Genomic DNA, 27,706 nt, shown 5'->3' with positions numbered 1-27,706 from the left:
ATAGACTAACTTTGCGTTCTGCAAGATGGTTAGTGTAAATAAATTAATGAAGTAAAGTAATTAAGTGGGGGTTTTAATATTTGATTATTGGTAATGTAAATGTCACAGATACTACAACATTAATACATATAAAATCACCATTTAAATGTGTTAGGTCAATCATAATGATTGATTGCAGTTCAAAAAAGTTTATTGGTATTTTGTTACTGTCACAGTGGTGATGTAAGTTAAATAAAGGCTAATGGATATTATAATTGCTTTAATTCCAATAATATCTGACTAGGTTTTAAAGTTATTTTAAAGAAAATAACCATGGTTAATTTAAAAAGAACTAGAAGAGGGTTAAAAGGTTGTCTAAACAACTTAACCACTCCTTCTGTAGAATTATATATCTTGTAACTGAAAATTCTTCATCAGGTAGTAAATATACTTAACTCACCACTTGATTTTTTTGTTATCATGGAAATATTCAGTTTTCTGCTCTATCAATACTCTCTAGAAATAACTATAGGGAGAAGTTCTTCTAATATGAATTATAGATATAATACAAAATTTATTATAATGACCTCTTAAGATACTTCTTGATTCTACATTACTAAAATGAGAAGAGAAACATTGCCATGTCTTGTGCAGTTTGAACAGTGCTAGGCACATAAGATCCAATCTAGGTTTATTGTTCTAAGAATGTCAAAAATTTGTACTCATGACAAGAATATATAACTTTAGAAATATCAAAAATCAAGAATATGTAAAGAAAGAAAGAGCATGATATATAAGTACTCCCAGGCACATTTCTATGTATATTAATTAATTGATTATAAAATTATTATATAAATATGTATTAAATAACTATTGTGATTCAAGCATAAGATTAGACTCTGAGAATGCACTATTGAAATAGAGGGGGAAGACCCATGAGTCCTATAGAGGAACCATATAAGGGAGTTGGGAAGGCAGAAATTAAATCAATAAATAGATAGCTACATATAGCAATTAGTGTTTAAAATGTATATAATATAATTATTATATAATATATATTAATTAATATATAATATAATTATTTTATACGTTTTGTAGATATATAATTCTATAAGTTTCTATGGATTGAAAGACCATGTTTGGGGAGAACGCTATCAAGGAAGATCTCAAAGAGGATACATCAGTGGTGAATAAGCAAAACCAAAAGGCTACAGGCTCCAAGTGGTAAGAAGGAAGTGGTAATCTTGCTTCAATCGTGAATAAATATCTACCAGCCATTATAGGGCACGTGGAACTCTGTTAAGAAAAACTGACCTCCAAGATCATTTCAGCAGTTAACCCACAAAGTCAGAAGAAGGTAAGGATGTTTGTCCTAGTAGCGGTTATGCTTCTGAGCTCAGAAACTAGGCCTAATAAAAGAGATGCATGGCGTTATTGTACTCTTGTATTTCTTTGTTAATTATGAAAGCACATTCTTTACAACCTTTTTAGGTCGTGCCAATTTATATGTTGTGTAATTTCCTCTTCAGGTCTATGCTTCACAGATTTCCACAATAGAATGTCTCAAAATAATGCAATTATGGCAATCACAAAGACAACAGTGCCAGCAATCACATAAAAAGTACCACCAAAGACCTTCCATATCTCATATTTTAGAAAAAAATTCCCAGTTTTAGCATAATCTGTTTTACCTGCAAGCTCATAATGCTTACAGTTGTCCCCATTGCTATATCATATTGATTTTTCTAGTCAAAAATTTTCCCTATGTTTACATGAATTTTTCAAATGGCACATTCACCAAAAAAGTTTTGTGCCTATTGGAATTCTTTCCATACTTTTAACATGCATATTTGTTTAGTATAAGTTTGGTTTTATGATTTTTTTAAAAAATTCAGCTAGACCAAAACATAGACATAGCTCTGCTCTCATGTATTTGGGGAAAAGAGAAAGACGATTAAAATAACTAACCATGCTAAGGTATTATAAGTATTGTGATAGAGGAAGTACTAGATGTGATGGAAGCAAATCCTAAGTAGAAGATATTCTTAAGACCAGAAAGGTGTCCTAGAAGAAACACTATTTGAAACAGAAACTTGGAAGATAAAGGAAGATTGCTCAGAAAAAGAGAAATATGGAGAATGACATTAGGGGGGGTATAAATGGTGAGAGGCTGCTTTTGAACAAAGCACAGATTGTGTAAACACTTATTAAACAAGAGATAGGAGGTCACTTTGATGGGCAAAAATAGTTAAGTGTATTATGGCTTGGATCTAAAAAGCCCTTCAAAAGTTCACGTGTTAAAGTCTTAGTCCCCAGTGCGGCAGGGCTCATAGGTGAGATTTTAGTAGGTTAATGGGTCATAAGGTTCTGACCTTAACGACAGATTAATTCATTGATGTATTTACAGCTAAATGGGCTACTGGGATGGTAGAAACTTTAGAAGTGGGACCTAGTTGAAAGTAGGAAATTGTGGCAGGTCCTTGAACAGCATATTTTTTTTTTTCCCTTCTCTCTCTGTACCTGTTTCCTTATCACCATAAGGTGAGCATCTCTGCTCCAACACAACCCCCAGCCATGAATTCTGCCTCACTATAGAATCAAATAAAGCCAAATGAAACTTCTAAAACTGAAACTTCTAAAATCATGAGCCAAAATAAATATTTCCTCCTTCAAGTTAATTTTCTCAGTTATTTTGTCACAGCAATGAAAAGCTGGAAAGCACAAGTATATCTGAAATTCAGAGTTTATGAGCACTGGATGTGTGATTTGGAGAAGACAAGGATCAAGACTGAAGAGAAAGGAAAATCTCCAGAATTTAGTCTTATAGGTTACTTTATTCTTGGGACAGTGCAAATCCAATGGGTCAGGGAGCAGAGTAGATATCATTTAACAGACAATTATGGGAGAGTATGCAAATTCATTCATTCAGTCTGTGATTGATTTGATTTGATTATTATCTTTACCTGAAAGATGAGTACAGATGAATTTCTGAATTTCTCAGAAAATAAAATTGTAAGTACTCAGTGTTTGAATAGTGTCAATAAGGACAAAGAGAAATCACAGATGATTTCCAGGTCATTAGCTTTGGAAACTTCTTTGGGAACACAGTTATTTATTGTGAGGGGAGAACCTCAGTTTAGAACTAAATACAATGTATTCAATTTTGAAAATCTAAGAAGAAATAACAGAGGAACATGAAGCTGTAACTTTCTACCTTTTCATACAGTTTCAGAGGAAAACAGAATGTCTCCAGTCTTCTAAAGTATTATTATACTTCCTTCTATAATTTTTCTTTAGTGTTGAGAGACATATTGTTTAAACCCAGATTATTTCACAGCTTCTCTTAGAACATACGGTGAGATAACCCAGGAACTAATGAAAATTTAATTATACTAAAGTGAGTTAGCTAAATTTCTGGAAAAAAACAAACGTGTGATATTCTGTGAATATCTTAGTAACTACTGTCATCACCTTTTGTTTTGTTGGTTTGTTTTTTGTATCACCAGACCTAAAGATAATCTTGGGTGCCTCCAAAAATCTTCTGCTTTAACAATGACATATTGTGTCTTTCAGATGATTGTGAGAACTTCTTGGGGTACTTCTTCATTATCAGGAACATTTGGGAAAAGAGAACTCTGGAAGAATGTATACAGAATGATAGAAATTTAAAAAAAAAAAGAATTAAAGGAATATTCTATTTTTTGAGATTCTATCTACTTTAGGGAGACCAAGGCAGCTGTTAAAGAATTTGCTTACAGCTGCAATTTTCAATCCTGTTGTAGATGGATTTTCCTGTAGAAATCTTAAAACATACCTGCTCTATGTCCAAAAAGTAAGTATATAATTAATAACTGTGATTTAGGTGCCAGGCATGATTTCCTTATGAAAAGCACCAGTAATTATTCTCAGACCTACCCTTTATTAAAAGCAGCTAGTTATAACTTCTAATGACAAGGGAAAAGTCATGGAACACTACAATGTGTTTGATATGTATTTTATCTGTTTTCAAAATATGTAACTTTTTAAGTAGAACTGTAATAAGAGTGGTTGTACTTAAAATTATTATTTTATTATTTTCCAATCATTCCAAGGTTTTTCAAAGGAACTACTATTCCCAAAGGCACAGCAGTAATATGTTCTCCACTTTGAATGTAATACAGCTTAACTGAAATTTTTTTTTTTCTTAAATAAAACCTGTAAACGATGTTCATTTTCTCTCTTGGAGTGGTGTTATAATCATCACTCAAATACATCTCATATGTTGGTAAAGTATTAAAATTAAATAATTTTTCCATATCAATAATATAAAGTACTAATATTTTTAATGTAAAAATATATACTAAGCATCAAATTTTAAAAGTGCCACTTTTTTAATCAATCAGTTCTTAGGTAAATAAAAATGACATGAATCTAAGTTATATCTAGAAAAAGAACTATTCAGATTCCCACAATTTCTAGTTTATTTCCTCCTCCTCCTCCTCCTCCTCCTCCTCCTCCTCCTTCTCCTCCTCCTTCTTCTTCTTCCAAAATGGAGCCAAGGTATCGATCACAACTCTTCAGTGTTGCAGAACACTCCAAAACTATATCAAATCAGAAAAAAATTAAAGCCAATTAAATATGGCACAGTGGAATTTCTCTCTTACTTGCTTTGATTTATTTAGTTTTAAAATGAAGCATCCATTCCACCAAATTCCATGAAGCTAACTAAAAAAAAAAAAAAAAAAAAAAAAAAAAAAAAAAAAAAAAAAACCTTGGTTATTCAAAATACCTTAAATTTTCTCTCCAATGTTTTAATCAAGTATCCTCTAATTAAATGAATCCTATACTTCAATATCTGAATGAATACAGTAATTTGCATGACTATCCTACCTTTTGTGTTTCACATTAGAATAAAATTTAAAATATGGAACTTCATGAGGGCCAGAAGTCCCAAATCCACCACAAAAATTGTCTTAATATATGTTTTGACAGATACATAAAATATTATCTATCTCCACATTCAAGTTTACAATATTCTGAAGCATTCATAATAGTTTTTAACAATATCTATCCCTTGGTATTCATGTGTTGTTCTCCATTAATATTAAACCAGATGGGCATCTTTGTTAAATAAGATTTTATTGTACTGGTGGTCTACAGAAAATATTTAAATTCTATTGTAGGAAAAGTCATATCACTAAAACAATCTGATTTATAAACCTCTAATTGATGATGAAATTATTTTTATAAAAAAATAAGTATAGATGTTTGCTACAAGAGTTTCAATATCAGGCATACAATTATGCTAAAATTGAATTAATTCTCTTATATTTTACATCCTTCACTTCATGATTTTCCAGAAGTTTGGTTTCTTTTTAATAATTCTACCTATTTATCTTAAATAACTGAAAAGAAAATACATTTAAAGAACTTCAAGTAGTTAAGCCCAAGCTAGCTAACAAAAAGTAGCACTATCACTTGAAATGAAATAAGCAGATCTGCATGAGAAAACACTTCTGAAAATAACTATGGAGATGATAATAGGCTTAACTTGTCACCAACATTTTATATATTCAACACATATTCATTGTGTGTACTGTTTGCCAGCAACAGGAGAAAGAATGGTGATAATGTCAGGCAAGCATGGAGCATATAGTCTAGGCAGAAAACTGTTCAAACTGTATGCTTATTTTAATAGCCAAAGAAATATCATTCTATTTCTAGGATTTCTAAAATGTGTAAAATTTTAATGTTATTCATAATTTCTAAAAGTATGAAGCATATGCAGACTCTTTAGCATGGGTAATAAGAAAAATATTTTAAACTTAAATCCATATTTTCTCCCATAAACATCTTGGGCAAGAGGCAAAACTATTACCATTTAAAATGGCAAATAATATTCATAGGCTCTGGTTAAGATGCAAAATTGTACTCCTAACATTACCAGAAAGAAAAATGTAAGACATAATACACTAATACAAATCTGTCCCTGGTTTTACAAAACCATGATGAAAGAAAAAAAAAATCTATTTCTAGGAAAAAACAGAATAGTCTACACTATTAGACTATTAGACTATTCTAAAAACAGAATAGTCTACATAGTCTACTGAGACTATGCAAGTCTCAGTATTGTATATGCACCTCAAAACTCAGTCCCTTTGAAGTGTCTCAACTCTGTCCATGTCCTCTTACAAATTATGTTCTTTCAGTGTCTTCTCCTGGTTAACTTACAGCCTCTGCATTCATTAATTCTGATCCTGAGTACTTTATGTAATTTAAAATTCATGTGGAGTTTTTAAAATCCATAGTATTGGTTTTAATGTGGAGATTTAGAAGCAAGGGAGAGCTTACCCAGGAACATTTAAATTGACTAAAGGAATTTCAAGCATGAGAGGCTGCCACTAGAAAGAACAGGTGATTTTATAACAATTCTTTTTCAAACAGGAAGGCATATCATCCTGGACAGATGATCATCCACCCATATTCAACTAGGAAGATTACAACAACTGATTTAAAAAGGAAAACAGAAGTCAGCTTTTAATGACAAAATGTGTGTGTGTGTGTGTGTGTGTGTGTGTGTGTGTGCGCTGGAGATAGTGACTGAAGAAGTTTAGTCTGATGTAAGTCTGATGTAGAAACCTAGAAAAAAAGTAAGACACTTATCATGAACTGAGTTAGATTCTAGTGTGCCCTTTCCTCTCCCCAGTTTTCCCACCTGGTCATTTGTTCAGAGTAAGAAAATATAAATTGCCAAGTCAATAGGGATAATCAAGTAGTATAAACATAGGAGGTAACTGCAGAGCACATGAGGAAAAAGGAAAAATTAAATGACTAGACCTTGAACTAATTATACTTCTCAAATCAAATTCCTACAAAATTGTAATTAAGTCATCTTTTAAATAATGACAGTCGTGCCCAGAATATAATTCCTGGAAGTTTTATAAGGTTTATGGTTAGCCCACAGGAGTACATAGAGAGGAGAATGTGACAAGGTGTGGGTGAGCCTTGCCTAGAAAACCAGCCTCTCTCCCCATAGACAAATACTGCAATAACATTGTGATAGCACCCAGAGTTATCTATGGAGGTGTGTACAAGAAGAGTCCTAGGCTTTACTTCTCCTACCACATGCTCATTACTTATCTGAGTATAAAAATTGACCCACCCTAACTGGAGTTTGTGGGAAGAAATAATAGATTGCTAGGAGTATGTCTTTGTCAGCTTCATTTTGCTGTAACTAAAAGACCCAACAAGAGCAGCTTAAAGGAGAAAAAAGTTTATTTGGGGGCTCATGATTGCAGAGGTTCAGTCCCCAGTTGGCTGACTCCATAGCTCTGGGACCAACATGAGGCAGAACATCTTGGAAGAACATCATGATGAAGGAAAGCAGCTCAGAACATGGAAGCCAGCAAGCAGAGAGAGAGAACTTCAATCACCAGGGACAAAATACAAACCCCAAAGGCACATCCTCTGTGTTTCTTTATCCAGGCATACCCTACCTGCCTTCATATCACCCAGCTGATTCATATCAGTGGGTGAATCCATGATCAGCTTACAAACCTCACAATCTAATCATTTCACATACATCTGAAAATCCTTGCATTGCCTCACATATAATCTTTTGGGGGACAGCTTACATCTAAATCACACCAGAATTCATTAACTAAAAAAATGTATTATAAGCTGATTTGTGTATGGTATAGGAAAAATCATCAAAGAATTTTTAGTCATAAGAGGATACCCCAATAATATCTCTCTAAATTTCATCTCAGAGATGTAGAAAGTTGGAAAGAATGTTGTTCCTATGCTTACAATAAGGTAAAAGATAAACAATTTGAAAATTAATTACTGTGTTGTTGTTTAACCTACAGAAAACTAAGGTTACAGTTAAGCTATGAAACTGGAAATCTAGAGAGAAATACACACCTCCAGGGAGAAAAAAGACATGCACACTTGCTCATCTGGAGTACATGCTGCATTTTGCATATATTCCAGTTAGAAGATTAAAGTCAAAAAATTATAAATAATTATTAAAGATAAGTCTGATATAGAATATGAACTTGATGCCTCCAGAGACTGCCATATAGGAGGATTCAAGGTCAGTTGCAAGCATTTCTTCCATTAACCCCATCAGAATTCATCAGGGAAAACTAGAGAAAATTCTGAGAGTGTTTTTATGGTGATGCTGTGTAAGGAAAGGTAACAGCAGTTATTGCTGAAATTCTACACAGACCATCCAGCTATTCTTTCCTCTCCTAATCCGAACCTCCAAGAACCAGGTTGCAGTACTGTTCTAAGATTGTGGTTTCATCAGAATATTAGAGAGAGTCCTGCTACTCTGCCCCAAGCACCATATTAACAACCAACAAGTAAAGGGGTATTTTAGTGGAGACAAAAATGTTACTGGAGACACACTCTCATTAGGGCACAGTCCAAAGGAAAAACTCAAAGCCACAGGGTGAGCAGAATGGACAAAATAACTTCTGTTATTGAAGGCACGCTCATTAGATAAAGGGTATCACAGGTATATTGTATTAGAGAATCCATGCCTAAAATGATAAATGCCAAAAATAATCATACAGTTAGAAATGAGCTTAATTTGAATCACAGTTTGAGTTGTTCATCTGTTTGGCTTGGGTGCTGAATGGCCTCCCAAGGCCTGTGTGAAATAGTCTTAGTCCCCAGGGTCGCACTACCGGGAGGTGGTGGAAGCATTAGGAGGAAGGGCTTGTGGGAGGTGCATGGGTTGTTGGGATAAAGCCCTTGAATGGGATTGCAGGATCCTGTCATCCTGTCTCTCTCTGCTCCAGTTCCTGATATGACCGTTTTCTGTCTAATGAGCATCACAATGTGTCATCATCTGCTAAAACTGAGCCATGGCAGGTTTCATGATTTTGAACCTCCCAAACTGTGAGCTAAATAAATATTTCCTATTTATAAGTTAGTTTTGTCCCATACCTGAGTGTAATAATGCAGAGCTGAAAAATACAACATTCAAAAAAAGGTTATGAACCCGACGGTGGCACACTCCTGTAATCCCAGGGCTGGGGAGGCTGAGGCAAGAGAATCATGGGTTCAAAGCCAACCTCAGCAAAAGTGAGGTGCTAAGCAATTCAGTGAGACCTTGCCTCTAAACAAAATACAAAATAGGACTGGGGATATGGCTCAGTGGTTGAGTGCCCCCTGAGTTCAGTCTCTGGTATTGTAGGGCTACATGCAAAGTGAGAGGGCTCCTAGGACAGGAAATGTTTGCATTTCAGTTACACAGCACACTGGTTTTACTTCACTGTAATTATTGTTGCACTTGTGAGTAGAGATCTTCTAGAATGCTACAACAGAGAAATTTTCAAATTATATAAGAATGTATTACTACTCAAAATCTTTCTTGAGTTGTATTTGCTTGAAAAACTGGAACATCTTCACAAAGAAGAAAACCCATGAATATATGCTAGGTGTCAAAACCATCTGTAAGATTTTCCAATGGAAAAACGGCACATTTTGCTTATGGTATTGATGAGTAGAAATAATTAGAACAAATGCAAATAAGTCAATATTTTCAGTCATAAAATAAATAACTTTCCAATTGGCCAAAGTAAATAAAATTTATATATATGTTCCAGGGGTCTCATTAAAGATTTATAAGTATATGTTATGTAAGCAATATTTGATATGCATTAATTGTATCAGAGGCATATACCAAGTTTTTCTACTCAGATATTAAATCAATCCCTTTTGAGAAAGAAATCTCATGATTTTATTTAAGTTGAAAATTATATATATTATTAGATGTGAGAAATCTGAAAAACTAATTTTGCAGATAGTATTGATTATTTCAATAGAATTAGAAAGGTAAGACAGCCACTTTAAGCAACTCAAAAAAAAAAAAACCTTTTCAGAATTGGCATTAGATGAATAGCTAAACGTACTAAAAATACAGAAGCTGCTTTGTATTATGTATTGCTTGTGCTTTGAGAATGCTCTCTTTTTCAAAAGAAAAGTGACCTCAGTACATTTCATGAATCATCTTTCAGACAGGGAACATGGGGATTTGCCAATATCAGTGAAGGTGACTCTTCTATAAATTTTCCTTCCCTTTGTCTCTGTCTTCCACAGGTTCTTAGATAAATTTAAAAACACCTTGTCATGTAAAAAAAATCTCTTAATTTATAATTAAATATGAAGAACTCTATAATTTAGAGAAAATCTTGACAATGCCTTGTGGTTTGCTTTTAGAGGGTGGACTTCATGAAATAAATCCTTGTTGGTTTAGATCTACAAAATATATATATATATATATATATATATATACACACACACACACACACACACACACATACACACACACACACACACACACACACACACACATATATATTTATCTCCAGAAATAACAGAATGTGAAATGAGACTTGCAATTAATCAATTTTTTTTTTTTTTTTTTTTTTTTTTTTTTAAGACTTGAGCAGAACTGGTTGAACAGATGTGGAGGGATTTGTGCTCCGGAAGGGAAAAGTATTCTGGATCCACACAAAATGGTTATTTGTTCAGTGCAAAGTCCTGTGGGGTGTCTTTGGTGAGGATGTAACACTTGTAACCCTGGCTTATCCTCCAGTCAGAAAATACAAGGACATTATCCATCCATGTTCCCCATGAGAGATTTGCCTACCTTAAATTTAAGAATAAATAGTGTGAAAAAATGCAGTGAGTCCTACTTTTCATTCTAATGCCTGAGATCAATGAATTATTAAGTAACTCAGGTATTAATGCTATATTACAATAAAATCTAATGAAAAGGTAATTTTTTTATTCAATACAAATAAAATACTTGTTTTTAGAGTTTTCATAATTTTTCAAACATAATCATCATAAATAATTCATATAGTTAATATGCATATAGTTTATATAATGCCAACACTTCCAAAACTAATAGTATTAAGCAATTTCCGGGAAAATACACAGCCAAATTCTATAAACAAATTTGTCTTCTGAAAGTTTCAATGTACTTTGAAGTTTACCTTCATCAACAACTGATATAAATCTAACCAACCTGTAACATGGAGTCTTTTGAACAAACATGTGAGTCTTGTATCCATGGTACCAAAACAAACAAACAAAACTGGCAACTTGACATAATGTTTTAGGAACTGGCACATAATCCCAATTGCCAATAACACAAATAATCCAATTAAAGTAAGGATATGGTCATGTCCTGTATCACTGGGACAGTGGAAGGACCATAAAAAGAGGAAAATAAATATTTTGAAATGTTATACAATCTATAACAAGTATACATAAATATAACTGTGTTTTAACACCCATGTAGACATCCTAATTTATTCAGCCCTCATACTCAATAGCAGATGAGTGTGTTAGGACTTGGAATGGATTATCAAGAGATGCTGATTAGATAATCACAAATATTAATAGTTAATACACATAAATGGCATAACCCTAATTGCTAAGGAAAAGTATAAGAAATTATATTCTAAGCATTTTGATTATAATTCATGTAGAAATATAAGCAAGTATTTGTAAATCTTAAATCCTGACATGAGAAAACATAAACAAGGATTCTTAAGAATCCTGAGGAATGAACTCATAAGTTTGAAGGTAACATAAATGAGACTTCTATAATCCATCAGTAGGGATTGGTGATGTAGTTTGGGGGAAGAGTGCTCACTAAATATGTGTAGGACCCTGGGTCTGATCCTCAACATAGCAAAAATTAATCAAGGAATCAATCAATAAAGATTAAAAAATACAATTCACCAAAATTTTTGAAAGACATGGATTGCATTGTTTTATGCTGCATTAGTCAACTTCTCATTGCTATGACCAAAATATTTGACTAAAACAGGTTAAATGAGAAAAAGTTCATTTGGCTCATGGTTCCAGAGATTTTAATCTATGATCGTTAGACTCCACTGCTGGGGGCCTGAGGTCAGATAAACAATCACCACAAAGGAGCATGCCAGAGAAAATCTGTTTACCTCATGGTAGCCAGGAAGTGGAAAGAGAGAGAAAGGACAGGGACCCCCAGCCATGTCCCCCTTGACCCACTTCCTCTAACCATGCCCCACCTGCCTGCAGTTAGTATTCAATTCAACGTATCAATTCAACAAATGGATTAATCTACTGTTTGAGTTACAGCTCTCATAATCTAGTCACTTTACCTCCTGCACAAACACAGGAACTTTTGGTAGACACCTCATAGCCAAATCATAACACTAGCAATATTTCACAATAATTATAACCGAGATTTCATAATCAGTGCATAATTAATGTATCTTAAAGTTTTCCATAAAACAAAGATCAGGATTTTGTAATATTCTAATTTTTAAGGTAAATATGCTAAAAAAGACAGAAAAAGATTTAGAAGAGGTCACTATTACATGCAAAAATTTTTAAAAGATTAAAATCATGTAAAAATTGTTAGGATATTCAGAATTAAGACCTAGGAAAGATAGAGCAAAAGAATAATGGAATAAAATTGATACCTATGACAGAAACAAATATGGTACAAAACTTAGAGATGATAGTTCATATACCAGACAAGCCTTCCAACTTTTGCCAAGAAAAGCTATCTTGTGAGTAATAAGAATTTTCAAAATCCAAGATCATTGCTGAAATATATACATGTTTGTATATATATACATATATATGTATATATATAAAGCTTTTGTATATGTAACGTATCTGAAATTTTTGTAGATAAAGTTGGGTGATAGATTTTAACTGAGCGATAAAATAGTAAGAAGTTTTAAAAGGATTTTCACATTGTGTCTCGTTGGTAGTGAATGAGCAGACAAGAAGTTTCTAACTGCAAATATCAAATACAGAACATATATTAAGGAGGCATTCTTAGGAGCATGCAAAAGAAAAGAGCATGGTGTGAGCAAAAGCATTAGTGAATAAGAAGGAAGGATTTAATTACTACAGTCTGATGTTTGTTTGCTTTAGTACTGAAGGACTGTAACCTTTGTGCTGAGGTATGAAGCTCCTATATATTCAGAACTCAGATCACCCACACTGGTCATTATATTCAAAGTGGATTTCCTATATGGGAACTGCAATTAAATAACATGTAATCAAGAGTGTGTTAATATCACTTCAAGTTTACAGAAAATAACTTTTGAAATAAAAAAAAATATTTCCCCCAGATTATGAGATCTAGTTATGTTCTAATATGGTCCTTTTTTGTTTGTTTTACTTTTTTTAAAAACTAGATTTTTACTTGAAAGTTTGAATATTGTCTAGCAGAGTAGTTTGTGGCTACTTTACATTATAAGACTCCCTGGTAAGTAGACTTAGCTGCAGGACAATGTTGAAATCTCTTTTCTCCCTTCCTTTGTAAAAACTAGAAAAATTTCTGATGCTTCCCTGAAGCAATCAGAGTAATGTTATATGAAGACTGAATTTAATATGAGATTCGAAGAAGTATTAGAAGCTGTATGTAGGGTTGAAGCAAGACCCAATGTCATCATCTCAAAAAAAAAAAAAAAAAATGTAAATATAACATTGACTTTTGAGAAAACAAAAAAAATCCTTTATAAAGAAAAATATAATATAGCCATGTATACTGTTATGGGTCTTTAAATTTTATTTCACATTTTTATTCTAGTCATTTAGTATTTGGAAAAATACGAAGAAAAATATTCAGAATTGAAATAATCTCTAAGTAGCATCTGTCAGACTGAAGGAGCTGAATACGTCCTTCTTTTTTCCTTACCTTCAATTATTATCAACAAAAGTTCCTGTATCTTCATTATTTTTTACTGTTTTTTTCTATCATCACTTTCATGGAAACTTCATCACTTCCAACAGAACTGAATAATACTTCCCTTATAACCCTGCCAATCTGAAATCAAATCCTTAATTTTATACACCAATGTGAGGAAGGTAACCTGTTGCCACATTTGGATCATTCTTTTCCTAAAAGAACCTACCAACAAAAGTCATAACAGAATTTCCTCTTTCTTTGTGCATATAAACAGGGCTCATTTGATCTCATTTCTTCCTGACTGCTTTCACATACATTAGCATTCACTGTATAATACTTTTGCATCTTTCTTCTCTTCTCCAGCTTTTATCATTCTTGATTATATCAAAACTCAATGCATAAATTTGATCCATTAGAACTTCTGTTTCTTTACTGGTCTTTAAGAGTCTTGACAAGGCCAACTACTTTCTTTGCATCTGAACTTATGTACTATTTTTGATCCTTAGTCATCCCTCCATACATAAATTTTTCATCACTAGATTAAGCTTAACAAATATTGATTCTATGCCATGCCTTTCTGTGTTCATGAAAAAGAAAAAAAGTGAAAAGAAAGCAAAAAAAAAAAGAAAAAAAAATTGGAAGGAAGGACAAAATGTATTGAGGGACCTAAGGGGGGAAATAAAAATTAATATGAAAGTGAAGCTACTAAAACTTTTTGCATTATTGAACAGAACAATAATGCAATAATATCTAAACCCTATTTTCTTATCTTATTCTTACTAAACATACTTGGGTGTGTAATTGTGAATTCACATGTCTTTTCCTTCTACTTTTAGAGAAGTGAACCACTTTGGCCATGCCCAGATAAAATGCATGTTTTAAAAGACTACCCAAATGTGGCCTCAGGAAAAAAAATATTAGCTACTGAAATACACAATTTTAAGAACTTGCAATGTGTGCATAATAGAACATAGAATGAAAGTGATGTCACCAAAAAATTGGTGTCTGCCACGTTTTAGTCAGAAGACAAAGTTTAAGGGGAAGAGTATATCGAAAATTCATTGAAATACCAGGGCAAGGATAACATCATGAACCATTTCCAAAGAATTAAAAGACCAATTTTCATTTTTTTGTTATGAAAATATTGGCATGTTATGCTTCATAATTAGGTCACATGTGAGGCCATACCAGGAGTCAAAGATAATTCAGGAAGTTGATTAGAAAATGTCCCTTTCAGCCATCTTGCTTTCAGCTTATCTGAACCTGGCACTTGCAGCCGTCTGCCATGCATATTGAGGAAGTGAAATGATTTTTATTAAAATGCAGTTAGTGTTGTCAGTTTGTTTCCAAAATTTGGCTTTGGCTAAAAGGACATTTCTTCCTGAATATCTTCTACCCAATTCCACAGGGTTTATATTTGCTTTGTTTGGATATTCAGTTTCCGGTATTCTATTAGAAAATTTTTACAGGAATTTTTTTTTTTTTTTTAACTATGGAAGGTAATAAAAATACTATGCAAATAAAATAATAGCAAAATCTGCAGCACTCTCATTAAACTGCAATTAAAAATATATTTTTCACAATTAAAAATATATATTTTTAAGACCTTTAGTATAAGTTGGTAAACTTTTTCAGTTATAAACATGCCTGTTTAGAATGGCAACTCGAAATCATGATTGTTTTCACACGACATCTTTATTTTTCTAGAATTTTTCTTACTTTCACTCTCTTGCTCACTTGAATATAAATATGATGTTTCCTGGTTTGTAAACATTTTGAACAATGCCTTTCCCCCTTTCTATAAAAATTACATAATTAATAGAAAAATGAATCTGTCTTTAAGTAAAATAATCTGATAGGGCATACATTGATCCTTGCTTATCAATTAACAATCCCATTATATTCAAGTTGAATATTGATTTAAATAATTTATAAACATGTGATTTTTTTTGTATCCAGAACTACTGAGAGAATCACTAAATAGTGGTTTTTAAGAGATTACACTCCATTTATGTATGATCTATCAAGATGTTTAAATGCATTCTACTGTCATGTACAACTAATTAGAAAAAATAAAATTAAAAAAATAAAATAAAAATTGCACCTAATAGTTTAGTAAGCTTTAAAGAAAATTTGAGTTATTTTCTATCAATATTTTGTATACATAAAGTTCTTTCTTGCCAATAACCGGAGATCGTGATTTGGAAATCCTTTAGATTGCTTATAAATCAGCCAAATGACATAAAAAGAGCCATGATGCTGAGACAAAATATATATAAAAACTGATTTTTCTTTGACTGAAGTTATAAAGCAACTCGAACAGTCATTGAAAAACGTATTAGGGGTTGACAGTTTTTGAGTGGAATAGACATGAACCCCTTGCCATTTATAAGTGACTTTGTCACCTCTGCATAAGATGACTGGTGTGGCTTACCCTTACAATAACTTGCCATTTTCTTCTCACTGTATTATCATTGCCATAACAGTGATTTTAGCTTTACCTTTGAAGCTACATCTTTTAAAAGATGCCTTTATAATTATGTTACAGTGCTTGAGGAGAAACAAAAGTGGAAAAGGGGAAAGTTATTTTCCTGAATTGGTACCTTTTACATGATGGTTAGGGAGGAAATTTTTTATTAATGGCTATATTTCATACCAAGAAATATATAAGTTTTGAAGATAAAAATACAACACAAAGAATTCTTAAAGATATAAAAACTCAAAAACATTAATTGTTTGGTACAAAAGCAGCAAGATGCAATATATACCCACATACACATCCATGCACATTGATTTGGTTAACGTTTGAAATGGAAAGGAAAATAAGTGAGAGCATAAAATACAAGCTAAAGGCAACAAACATAGCAGAAGGGAATGAGACAGGAAGGATAATAGCTTGCTATAAATTAAGAGGGAAATAAAATTAATGATGAGTTTTTAGTAGCCAAGATACTGAACTAATATTTTAAACTTGTCTTGAAGGGAAAAAAATGGGAGACAGAAATCTAGACATTTGGAGAATAATGGAGATCAGACTAATTGCAGTTTGTAAAAACCTGATAAAAAATAGAGTATACCTAGAATTAAATATGTAAAATGATAGAGTCCAGGTATAATTTGTAATATAGCAATGAAATAATTATAAGCACCTTAGAATGTCTTAGAAAATCAGAGCCCAAAAAGAGAGATAGCTTCAGCATCAAAAAAGCTAAGAAAATATAGCTAAGGAATTATTGCTGGTATAAATCTAGCCCCAATAGATAGCTCAATAATATAAAACATTCATTTAAGAGAAAAATTACAAACATTCTTGGCCTACCTGGGAATAATGCATCAGGTGATTTTTTTGTAGGCAAATATATGATTATTTTGTCTTTTAAAAGAAATCTTTGTGTACTAATAATAAAAGAAATACCTATATAAAATATAGTAAAACTCGTTCAACAAAAACCCACAGATATGGATACTCAAAAGAAAAAAGCTTCTATTTATATATTAAGCATAGGAAAGTTAACATGTGTTAAATACTATAAAAATAGATTTTTGAAGAGAATATTACCAGCATAGAGAAGGTCATTACCTACTGACAAAAAAGTCACTTCATTAAGAATACTTAGTGTAATAAGTATGCATGCAATGATAAAGCTCCCCAAATAGTAAAATGAGAGAATTAAAAGGAGAAACAAATACAACCATTCACACAGTTGCAGACTTCAACATTTTGGCATAGTCATTCACTAAAAGAAAACAAACAGAATGATGCACGCAATTTGAGTAATATTAATGTTCAATTAGATGTAACTAATTATACTACTAATAGTTGTAATACAGAGTATTCACCAAAGATGAGCAAAAAACAAATCTCTATAAGTTTCTAAGCAACAAAATTACTCAAAGAATATTCTATGACCAAAATAATATATCATTAGAAATCAACAACTAGTCAATTAAAATATTTAGAAAACTTTTAAATAATTAAAATTAAACACATCTCTATAACCCGAGAATCAAAGAAAAAAATAAAAAAGACAATTTTTAAAATTCATTTTAATTTAATAATGGAAATACAGCATCACGTTTGAGGATGTTAAATAATAAAACTGTTCTAGTAATAAATAGTTGCTAAAAGTAAATGTATATATATTTTATAATAGTGATAAATATATATTATATTTTATAATAGTAATAAAGCTATTCTAATAATAAATGGTGGCTGAAAATAAATATATAAATATATATATATATATCAACAAACCTAACAATTCTACTTCTTAAATATTTAAACTCAAAAATATTTCCCAATGTTTGCATGTTTGAAGATGTTCATCACAGAATTGCCGATGGTAAATGAAAGTTGGCGGCCACTCTAAATCTCTGATTAAACATTGTAATATATGCCTCACTGTACAAAATATAGTAGTTAGAACAAATATTAAGCCTCATGCTGACACGCACACAGATTCCACCATGTATTTTCCTTTAAAAAAGTAATCAAGTAACGTCTAATTAAATACATTTACATAAATTAAAAATAAATGAATGGATGCAGATGTAAATAGAATTGAAAGCAGAGTGGCAGGAATTTGATAGACCTTATTTATTCTATGAACTAGGAGACAAGGCCATCTGCTGAGAGTCACCTAGGTAGAGAAACAAGAAGAATGGAAAAGTTTGACTCTAGAAACTAGACAAAACAAATATAATAATACATTTTCTACTCGTTTTGAGGTCCAGCTGAGGTTAGTGACTATGAATTTCTATTGCTAACCATCTTCTTCGTGGGTGATTTTTCTCCAACTATTTTAACTGTCATGCAGGAAGCCTGAAGAGAGCTGAGAGTGCATCAGTCTAAAAAGGAAAGTAAGAAATTTGTTCATTTGTTCAGGTAAATTTACAGATTTGTCTTCTCTATTGTTCAAATTATCTAGGTTGTAATTACTTCATATTTACTTGATGCTCCTTGTGGAGAGCATAAAATGAGCTGTGATTAGAAATGGCAGAGTTTGGAAAAGATGAATTTAAAGTCTAGGATATGTTTGAAAATTTAATCACAAGTATGATTTCAGGTCATTATCTTTGAAAAGTGGTGCTTTAGAATGGGATATACTATGCAAATGAGGAATAAGTTTAATTCAGACACTGTCACTAATAGGAATTGTGTGTCCAGCCCTCTCCCTATCCTTTTGAACATGGGTCTGACTATCTATAAACTGAAATTATTGTACATCTCTCCTTATATCTTTCCTTACTTCTGATCTATTCAGTCAAGTGATTTAAGTTCAGATTTCCCAGATTAAAGCCAAATTTTTGGACAAAGATATACTCTGCTAAAGTGACTCTGGTTTGTATTTTGATATGAAAACACTATAGTGAAGTATAGATAAAGTTTTATTTTGAAATAACAATTTATCTGGGTAGCTTACCTGCATTTTCTAGCATATATAATGTGCATGCATGCATGTATTATGTATTACATTATGACAATTTTTTTGAAATTTATATGATATTATATTTTGAAGAACCATAGGCATTAACCAGTATGCCAACTTGAATATATTTTTGTCTGTTCTGGGGACCAACTTTCTCATTATTCATGTTTTTTTAAAAAAATCACACAAAGATTCCTAATGCCTGGTACATTGTTATACTTCAAACCATCTTCCTAATAAAAAGTATTATATATAATATACAAGCACATGCATATTATATAGACGTGCAAACACACACGTTATGCATACATATGTACAATGTACATCCACACGTACACGTGTATTTCTGCTCACAAGTATCTGATTTTCTTTTTCCTTCTGGGCACAGGGTTGGGTTTTTAACATCTGTCCTTTAGCTAGATACAGCAAGGCCATAAATTTTGGCAAATGGATCTGAGAACAGAAATGGTCAATGTATTCAGTGACTGGAGCAAGACCATTCATTCTTTCTTGTGTGATCATAGAGGTATATGTTAAGATGGGGCCACAGCATTGAAGTCAGCTCCCTTGGTAAATAACCCAGACCTGCAGTGTGTTTTCTAAGAGCAAAAAAAAAAAAAAAGCAAAAATAGTGAAAACCAATAAATTATATCTCATACTAGACAAAGGTGCCAAAAACATAACATTAGAGAAAAGATAACCTTTTCATCAAATGGTTTTGAGAAAAATGGAAATCTGTATGCAGCAAAATAAAATTAAATCCCTCTCATCCTGCACAAAACTCAACTCAAAGTAGCTCAAGGATCGAGAAATTAGACCAGAGACCCTGTACCTAATAGAAGAAAAATTAGGCTCAAATCTTCATCATGTCATTTTGGTAACTGATTTCCTTAACAAGAATCTTAAATAAAGCACAAGAAATAAAATCAGTAATTAACAACTGGGATGGATCCAAACTAAGAAGCTTCTTCTCAGCAAAAGAATGAATCAATAACATGAAGAGAGAGCCTACAGAGTGGGAGAAAATCTTTACCACATGCACATCAGATAGAGCACTAATCACCTGTGTATATAAAGAACTCAAAAAGCTTAAAACAAAGAAACCCCAAATAATCCAATCAATAAAGGGCTAAGGAACTGAGCAGACACTTTACAGAAGAAGACATACAATCCATCAACATATACCTGAAAAAATGTTCAACATCTCTAGTAATTAGAAAAATGAAAATCAAAACTACTCTAAGATATCATCTCACTCCAGTCAGAATGGCAATGATCAAGAATACAAGCAACAATAAGTGTTGGAGAGGTTGTGGGGAAAAAGGTACACTCACATATTGCTGGTGGGACTGCAAATTAATGCAACCACTCTGGAAAACCGTATGGAGATTCCTTAGAAAACTTGGAATGGACCCACCCCTTGGTCTATACCCAAAACACTTAATATCTGCGTACTACTGTGATGCAGCCTCATCAATGTTTATGGCATCTCAATTCACAATAGCTAAGCTATGAAATCAACCTATATGCTCTTCAATTAATGAATGAATCAATAAACTGTGGCATGTATACACAATGGAATGTTAACAAGCCTTAAAGGAGAATAAAATTATGGCATTTGCAGGTAATGGATGGAATTGGAGAATATCATGCTAAGGGAAATAGCCAATCTCCAAAACCAAAGGCCTAATATTTTTCTCTAATATGTGGATGCTGATCCATAATGTGGAGGTGATGAATGGAGGAACTTTGGATTGAGCAGAAGGTTGTGAGGGGAGGAAAAAAGGAAGGGGAGTGGGAAAGATAGCAAAATGAGATTGAATCATTAACCTAGGTATTTGTATGATTGCATGAATGGTATGGACTGTACATCATGTACAACTAGAAAAATTAATAGTTGTGTGCCATTTGTGTACAATAAATCAAAATGTATTCTGCTGTCATGCATAACTAATTAGAACAAATAAAAATTAAAATTAAAAAAAAACCTTGATTACCCCCACAAAAAGATTTTTTTTGTGTGTTAGCTACTGACCCATACTAACTTACAATAATTCTAATTGTTTTCTTCAGTAAATATTTGAGAACTCTGAAATAAAATACTTGAGGCATAGCTTAACAGTAGACTGGTACAGTTTCATGTAGTTCAAGAATGGAACATTTCTGATGATATATTTGCTTATTTTATAAACATTTTATCATTATGGTTTCATTCCTCTGTGGAAAATTTAAATATTCATGTTTCTGACTACCTGGGATGTTATTGTATCCTTCAAACTTCTTGTTGCCTGCTGACAAAGTCTTAGTGCTCCTTTCATTTTTCAATCCACAGCTAATTAAACTTGTTTTCAATTCATTAATTAAAATTATTGCTTTAATTGAAAAAGTAGAAGTTGCTTACATTGTTGGTATGTAATTTGTTTCAATATATATGTACATTTTGTGCTGATTATATCAAGCTAGTTAACATATCTATCATCATGCATTTGAATGAGAAAATTAAAATCTACTCTCAGCAGTTTCAAGGATACATTTTTATTTGCTATAGTCACCATGCTGTTCTTGTTTTTATAGTTGATTTTGACATTCTTACTAATATAAAATAAGTCACATTAATTACAATTTTATAAGCAGAAGTTTGTTGCTTTCAATAGCTTATTGTTTATTTTTTGTTATAGCCTCTCTCAGATATTTATTCAAAATCTAAATATCAGGTTGAATTTATTTACTTTAGCCTTGGTTTACATTGAAGTTAAACTTTCTGTTATAGACGTTAGATGGTTTCACTATGAATCAATGAACCTTGCAGCAGAGTTCTTCATTATTCTGTTTTAGTGTAATATAGCAAGAGAGTACATTACGGAAATCCATGTGCCCCTCTGTGTCTCACACAAAGGTTCTGACCAGTATTGAAGAGACTGCTCTTTCATGAACAGATGGCTGTATGAGAACTCATCCAAGGCATCCAAGCAGATGTCTATCCTGAGGTCATCCTTCTCACAGATTAGAAGGCATGCAAATGCTAATCCAGATCTGAGATTAGACAACTCTTTTTCTTCTTTTAGTAAAATTGGATGGATTTAAACAACCTAATTTTTGAAAGTTAGTTTTCAGGAAGTCATGGCTGTTGGAAAATCAAGGTTACACAACAAGGCACTCCTTCTAATATTAACATTTTACCAAAGACAAAAAAAGTTATGAATGTTTTGGCTACATTATAACACTCTTTACTTTGTAGAAAATATGATTATAGATGTTCTTTCATTTAATTCTAAACAACAGGATTATTTTGTTACAAAATGAAATTTCACAGTTATTAAGGGGTAACTGAAAAATTAGGTCTGTTAAACTGTTGGCTACATTTATAAAAACTTTTTCAATATAATATCAAGAATGTATTAATTTCAGTGTTTGGGTTATTATTTAAGTTACATTTGGGTGTTGTATTTTAGGCAACATAATATATATTATGGTAGAAATTCAACCACAATTCAGTAAATTCATTTATTTTATTTCACATATTTTCGTGGAAACTTGATCATTCCATTTACTTTTCATTGTGATCATTAACTCTTAGACATAAATACAGGGAAGAAATGGGGTCACTTTATATGTCAAGTTCAGGTGTTCTTACTGGTGATTTCCATATTAATGGTAGCAAATACTAATGCATCTAGAAGATACTTTTTAAAAGTAATTTGCTCTGCAATATATAAATTTCCAAGGAATTTCTAAAACAGATATTCATAGGGCATGTTACAATTTGGTCGTCCTCAGTTTTTTTTTTAACATGGGAGATGAGAAGATGCCATAGATTCTACCACCATGTCCTCTTATTTGAATTCATTTAAAAAAAGCTTTCAGATTATCTTATTTTCACTTATTATTATAAGCCCCCAAACAATTTACAATGATTAAAATGTATGACTAGTGCCCGTTCGTTTTAATTATGACAAACAAATCATTCCGTGTAACAAAAATGATATACATGGACTCCTTTAATTCCATTTTTATGAATATTTAATTTGCTTTATTATTAATCACATTTAAATGAAATAATAGCACTTATGACCTTTTTAGCATTTCAAACATAGAGAGAAATCCTGGAATTATTCATTTTATTTTCTTATCTGTTGTTTACAATGATCTGAATTTGATGATAGTCCTTCTTCCATAATCTGGTACCACTGGAATAGTCAACTTAAAATTTCACAATGCAGAAATAATTCGTAATTTCTATAATATTTCTGGGAGATTTATATATTATATATTTTATATTAACACAGGCATACTGAATTCTTATGGTTATTATTAGGAATATGTGGAATAATTTGAACATGGAAGAAGAGCAACTTCAAGAGAAAACCCCACTTTATTTTTAATAGTTACTGTTGTACAATTATCAAAACATTGTAATATTCATTAATTCTATTGTTTCTCAGAACAATTATAAGCAATACAAATAGTATTATCTCTGTATTTATACCCATTCTACCAACCGTACAACCCTAATATTTGAAAAAATAAAAGTCTGCATTAAATACATACTGACTTAGACAAAGCAGTATATCAATTATTTACAGAGAATTCACCTCATATTGGATATTATAAGTAATCTAGAGATGATTTAAAGTACATGGAACATATGCATAGATTATATGCCACACATACACTATTTTATTAGGTATTTGAGCATCCTCAGATTGGACAGTCATGGAGTTCATGGAACCAATCCCTTGCATGAAACAAGGAACAGCTGTGTAGCATTTCTTTCTAAAAATGATAAAACAGTCTTAATGAGGGGATTGAATTATTCACTTATATGTGGAAGAAATAGGTCTAGGAAAGGATTTTTTTTCAGCAATTTCTCAGAGTTTTTTCCATATTCATCAGTTCCTCATAAGTAAACTTTTCTAAGTGGGGCCTTTGAACTTATCTCATTATGGATCCATCACCTACAGACTGAAACTTGTGGGAAATATATGAGACACCTACTTTGAAACAAAGATAAGTTAGAAGTTTTCATAGTATTATTCGTATAGTCTTTATATTTATATTTTTCAGATTTATAACATCAAGAAACAGTGAGTCAGTCTGCAATTATGTACCAAGCATCTACTCTATAGTATGATCTACTACATGCAATGGTCACTCAGAAGAGATTTATGAATCCTCATTTACAATGAGCTGGATATGGGGCATTATGGTAAGAAATAAACCTAAATTAAAAAAAGAAATTTTTAATAGTAATAGGCATTAAATGTGTGGTCATATCAATTAATATTATAGAAATTCTAATAAAGGAAGGCCACTGTGTTTTTATGAATTGTCCTTGGTGAATTCTCAAAGTATGGACAGAAATATATAAACTCAAAATAACAGGAGAATATCAAGTGCGCAAGTCTAAAATATTTAAATTTTGTATGATATCTTGGCCTGTATCAGTGTGATATACTTTTCTCATTGGGAAATTCCATGAAAGATACATAGGAAAGGTAAGCCTTGGGAATATGAGAGAGAGCTTGCTGAATATCAGATAGAAAGACCCATTTCCTACTGCAGTTCATAAGAATCACTGAAGAAATATGCATAAAAAGCATTTTATGTTATGCAAAATAATTTAATGGTTTTTCTCAGTAAAGATTAAGGAAATTGGCAAGTCATGAGCATTTAGAAATTAAAAATGATATAGTCCTAAATTTGTAGCTTAAAGGAAATAATTTCACTGACATCTGAACACTTTCACTAAGTGAAATACATGAATAGACAATAATAAAACTAGAAATATTCATAAGTATTCCTATCACATATTTTGATACCTAAAAGTTCAAGGAAAAATTACCTTTTAAAATATAGCAAGTATTTGAATTGTACATGTATACTTTATGGGTAAATTAATTTCATTTCTACTCATCTACTAATATTAAGGAAGTAGGAATTATAATATGGACTATGCAAAAATTGTTATCTTGCATCTTATAATGATACATTTGAAAGCTATAAATTAATTTTTAAAAAGTGAACTTGGAGATTACTAATGATCTAATGTTAAAACAGTATATAAAGTGATAGATAAAAGATGTGCAAAGACTCCAAAATACTAACAGTGAGATTACGATTTTCTTTTTTCTTTAAACATAAATGTTTATTTACTTGGTAAGATACCATATCATGTGTTCCACAATTTCCCATAAAATGTTCATTTTTCAGTAGATTAAACTTTATTTTTTTATTTATTTTGATTCATTGTATACATATGGGGTACAGCTGTTGTTTTTCTGATTGTACATGAAGTAGAGTCACACCATTTGTGTAATCATACATGTACATAGGGTAATGATGTTTGTCTCATTCTGTTATTTTTTCATCCACCATTCCTCCCACCCCTCTTTTTCTTCTATACAATCCATCCTTCTTCCATTCTTGCTCCTCCCTTACACCCCCCATTATGTATCATCATCCTCTTATCCGAGAGATCATTTGTCCTTTGGTTTTTTGGGATCACCTTATGTCACTTAGCATGATATCTCCGACTGCATCCATATATCTGCAAATGCCTATAATTTTATTCTTCTTTATGGCTGAGTAATATTCCATTGTGTATATATACCACAGTTTATTTATCCATTCATCTGTTGAAGGGCAACTAGGTGGTTCCACAATCTAGCTATTTTGAATTGAGCAGCTGTGAACATTGATGTGGCTCCATCACTGAAGTATGCTGATTTAAGTCCTTTGGGTATAAGCCAAGGAGTGGAAGGCTGAGTCAAATGGTGGTTTCATTTCAAGTTTCCTAAGGAATCTCCATACTTCTTTCCAGTGTGGCTGCACTAATTTGCACCCCCACCAGCAATGTATGAGTGTACCTTTTCCCCACATCCTCGCCAACACCTATTGTTCCTTGTATTCTTGATAATAGCCATTCTAATTGGAGAGAAGGAATCTTAGGGTAGTTTTGATTTGCATTTATCTAATTGCTAGAGATGTTGAAATTTTTTCAATATCTGTTGATTGCTTTTAGATCTTCTTCTGTGAATCGTCTGCTCATTTCCTCAGCCCATTTATTGATTGGTTATTTGTATTCTTGGTGTAAAATTTTTGAGTTCTTTATAGGTTCTGGAGATTAGTGCTCTCTCTGAACTGTGCGTGGGAAAGATTTTCTCCCACTCTGTAGGTTCTCTCTTCACATTTTTGATTGTTTCCTTTGCTGAGAAAAAGCTTTTCAGTTTGAATCTATCCCCAATTATTGATTTCTGTTTTTATTTCTTGTGCTTTGGGAGTCGTGTTAAGGAAGTCTGATCCTAAGCTGATATGTTTAAAGATTTGTACATAATTTCCCTTCTATTAGGTGCAGGGTCTCTGGTCTGATTCCAAGGTCCTCGATTCCATTTGAGTTAGTTTGTGCAGGGTGAGAGATAGGGGTTGAGTTTCATTCTGCTGCATGTGGATTTCCAGTTTTCCCAGCACCATTTGTTGAAGAGGCAATTTTTCTCCATTGCATGTTTTTGGTACCTTTGTCTAGTATGAAAAAACTGTATTTACTTGGGTTTGTCTCTGTGTCCCTCTATTCTGCACCATTAGATCTTTCTGTCTATTCTGGTGCCAATACCATGCCATTTTTGTTACTATTGGCTCTGCAGTATAGTTGAAGGTATGGTATTGTGATACTCCCTGTTTCACTCTTCCTGCTAAAGATTGCTTTAGCTATTCTGGGTCTCTTATTCTTCCAAATGAATTTCATGGTTGCTTGCTCTATTTCTATGAGGTATGTCATTGTGATTTTAATTGGAACTGCATTGAATTTGTATAGAACTTTTGGTAGTATGGCCATTTTGACAATATTAACTCTGCCTATCCAGGAACGTGGGAGATCTTTCTATCCTCCAAGGTTTTCTTTAATTTCTTTCTTTAGTGTTCTGTAGTTCTCATTGTAGAGGTCTTTCACCTCTTTTGTTAAATTGATTTCCAAGTATTTTAATTTTTTTTGAAGCTATTGTGAATGGGGTAGTTAGAACAGAATATAAAGTGCATAGATAAAAGATGTGCAAAGATTACAAAATACTAATAGTGAGATTATGATTTCTCACCCTTTTTAGGGTTCTTAAATTTTAATTAAATAAATATACATTTATTGTTGTTATGGTTTCGATATGATGTTTCCCCAGAGATTCATGTGTTGACGTCTTGGTGTCTAATGAAGCAATATTCAGAGGTGAGGATTTGGGAAATGTTGGCTCATGAAGCTCTGACTTCAATGGATTCATCCATTAAAGGATTCATATTGGTGGGCATTATGGGGAAATGGGGGAAAATGAAGGTGGGTGGGGCCTAGTTGGAGAAAGTAGGACAAGGGTTTGCCCTGGAACGAAACAATTAATCCTAGCCCCTTTTTCACTCTGTCTCTATTTTCCCCAAGTTCCATGGAGGTCAGTTTTCTTCCACTATACCTTTTGCACCATGATGTTCTACCTCACCTCAAACCCAAACCAATGAGGCCAATTCACCAGGACTGAAATCTCCAAACTGTAAGTCAAAATAAACCTTTCTCCCTGTAATTTGTTTTCCTCAGGTATTTTGTCCCACTGACTGAAAATTAACACAA

This window comes from Sciurus vulgaris (assembly GCF_902686455.1).
Source record: "Sciurus vulgaris genome assembly, chromosome: 4".
NCBI lineage: Eukaryota > Metazoa > Chordata > Mammalia > Rodentia > Sciuridae > Sciurus > Sciurus vulgaris.
This window is presented reverse-complemented; position numbering follows the sequence as displayed.